This window comes from Suncus etruscus, chromosome 9 (genome assembly GCF_024139225.1).
Source record: "Suncus etruscus isolate mSunEtr1 chromosome 9, mSunEtr1.pri.cur, whole genome shotgun sequence".
NCBI lineage: Eukaryota > Metazoa > Chordata > Mammalia > Eulipotyphla > Soricidae > Suncus > Suncus etruscus.
The window spans coordinates 18,589,465-18,592,507 of NC_064856.1; the positions used below are offsets into that span (position 1 = coordinate 18,589,465).

General features: G+C 39.0%; 1 non-coding gene across 1 annotated transcript; it reads left to right on the forward strand.

Annotated features, from left to right (window-relative positions):
- The first annotated feature begins 2,288 nt into the window (after positions 1-2,288).
- On the forward strand, positions 2,289-2,395 carry LOC126019618 (U6 spliceosomal RNA). The gene has a single exon (XR_007499251.1). It is a non-coding gene; the product is annotated as a U6 spliceosomal RNA (small nuclear RNA).
- Positions 2,396-3,043: the final 648 nt, after the last annotated feature.

Sequence of the window (3,043 nt, forward strand, 5' to 3'; positions counted from 1 at the left end):
TACCTAACCAACCAAAACTCCAGGCATTTTTTTTTAGGATTGAGAGCTTTGAGGTCTTCTCAGAGGGAGAGTGGGCAGCCTCCTTGTGACTTACTTCCAGAAGCCCCAGCAGCCACAGGCACATTCCATAGCCACCATGCCAACTCTACAGATCCTGGAATTCCTGGAATGCACAGCTGAGACACCACACCTTCAAATTTTCCAATACTGACACCCCAGTAAGAACACACCAAATTAGATGTCAAAGTAACATAAAAGTCACCTAAGGTCAATGAAAAAAAGAAATCCAATAACTGATCATATATCTGAGGATTTGTCTCAGGATAGTCAAATCTATTCCACTGATCTGAGGATCTGTCTTTATTCCAATGCCATGCTATTTTAATTACTACCACTTTATAGTATAGTTTGAAGTTGAAGTGATGCATCCCATATTCTTCTTTCCAAGGGTCGCTTTAACTATTCATGGAGATTTATTATTTCATATGAATTTCAGAAGTATTTAATCTATTTTTTGAAATATGTCACAGGGGCTGGAGTGACAACACAGTGGGTAGGGTGTTTGGTTTGCCTTGCACGTGGCCGACCCAAGTCCTATCCCCAGCACCCATATGGTCCCCAGTACTGCCAAGGAGTGATTTCTGAGTTCAGAGTCAGCAACCTGAATGTAGCTGGTTGTAGCCCCCAAATAAAAATAAAATAAAATAAATATGTCATGGGTATCTTTACAGAGATTGCATTAAATCTACACAATACTTTGGGGGGCATATTGCCATTTTAATTATATTAATACTTCCACTTCATGAACAGAAACAATTACTCTGGGCAAAAACTGGGTGCTGAAAGGAGGTAGATTGACATACATGATACCCCTTCAGTATCTACCACAGTATCTAAAAGGAAAATAAAGAAAAGTATCTGCCATAGAGGCAGGCAGAGGGGGAGGGGAGGGAGGAGAATGAGAGAGAGAAACTGAGGACATTGATGGCGGGAAATGTGCACTGGGGAAGGGATAGGTGTTTGACATTTCAGTTGAGTGAAACTCAATCATGAACAACATTGTAACTGTATCTGATGGTGATTCAATTAAAAATGTATTAGAAAAACAATAAGGACTCTTAGGGATATACCCTGGGAACACAAAAATACAATACAAAAACTCCTTCCTCAGACAAATATTCATTGCAGCGCTATTTACAATATTCAGACTCTGGAAACAACCAAAATGCCCTTCAAAAGAAGAATGGCTAAAGAAACTGGTACATATACACAGAAGAGATGAAGTCATGAAATTTTCCTATACATGTATGTACATGGAATCTATTATGCTGAGTGAAATAAGTCAGTGGGAGAGAGAGATAGACACAGAATAGTTTCACTCATCTATGGGTTTTAAGAACAAATAAAGATATTACTGTAATAAGGCCCAGAGACAATAGAGCAGGGGTCTCAAACTCGCAGCCCGCGGGCCGTTTGCGGCCATCCGTACAACATTTTGTGGCCCACGGCTGGCCTTCAAATATCGCAGTATTCGTGATTATTTGCTTACCGAATAAATTGCAATAAAAATCGCATTAGTAAGAAAAAATCGCATTAAACATTCGCATAACCCGAGCAGTTCTGTTTGGGGTATGCGAATGTTTAATGCGATTTTTTGCGAATTTTCTTACTAATGCGATTTTTTTATTGCAAATATTCGGTAAGCGAAATCCCTTATGCGGCCCTGCCTCACCCCAACTTTGCCTCCTGCGGCCCCCAGGTAAATTGAGTTTGAGACCCCTGCAATAGAGTTAAGAGATGGAAGGGCTGGAAGGACTGGCTCACAATTTGAAGCTCACCACAAAGAGTGGTGAATGCCGTTAGGAAAATAACTACACTAACAACTAGCATGACAATGTTAATGAGAGAAGTAGAATGCCTGTCACGAATACAGGCAGGGGTGGGGGAGTAGGGGGGAATTGGCGGTGGGAATGTTGCATTGGTGAAGGAGGGGGTAATCTGTTTATGACTGGAACCCAACTACAAACATGCTTGTAATCATGGTGCTTAAATAAAGATTTATGTAAAAAAACACACAAAACAAAACAAAAAAGACAACAAGGGGTGCCAGAGCAGCGATGCAAGTGATAAGGCTTCTGTCTGGCAAGTACTAGCCTAGGACTGACCGTGGCTCAATCCCCTGGCATCCCATATGGTCCCCCAAGCCAGGAGCGATTTCTGAGCGCACAGTCAGGAGTAATCCCTGAGCAACACTGGGTGTGTCCCCAAAACCAAAAAAGTAAAAAAATGTGCTCGCTTCGGCAGCACATATACTAAAATTGGAACGATACAGAGAAGATTAGCATGGCCCCTGCGCAAGGATGACACGCAAATTCGTGAAGCGTTTTATATTTTTACCTTAAGAAATGAAATTAGTGTTAAACATCTATGTAAAGCTTTATTCATATTTGTTCCTGTCTTTAGAAATAAATACCTATTATTATCACTGAAAAAAAAGTAAAAAAATAAAAATAAAAACTAAAAAACAATGACTAAATTTTCAACTAACAATTAACAGCTTTGTAAACCTTTAGACAATGACTTAATGACCTCATTGTGAAATATAAAAATTTTTACAAATTCTCTTTTACTGACTTTCTTTTAATAATTCCATTATCATTTAGTTGTAATAAGCAATATAAAGTAAATTATATCATGCCTGCCAAGGGGACAGACTTGGAGGTGGGAAACTGGGACAATGGTAAAGGGAATGTTTCATTGCTAGTGGGATTGGTGTTGGAACACAGAATGCCAGAAGGAATTGTATTATGAGCAACTATGTAAACTACATTGTTTAAATAAGGTAATAAAAATTAAAATAAAAACTATCTTGCTTTTATAAATTAATAGATAAAGATTAAATAAGGGTCAGAAAGATAGTATGTATGGTGGTGGGGTGCTTCCCTGGTATGTGGCTGACCCACATACCACATACTGTTTTGATCCCCAGCCCCAGGTGTGGCCTCAACATTAAACAGTACAAATAAACAAATAAAAATGAAAA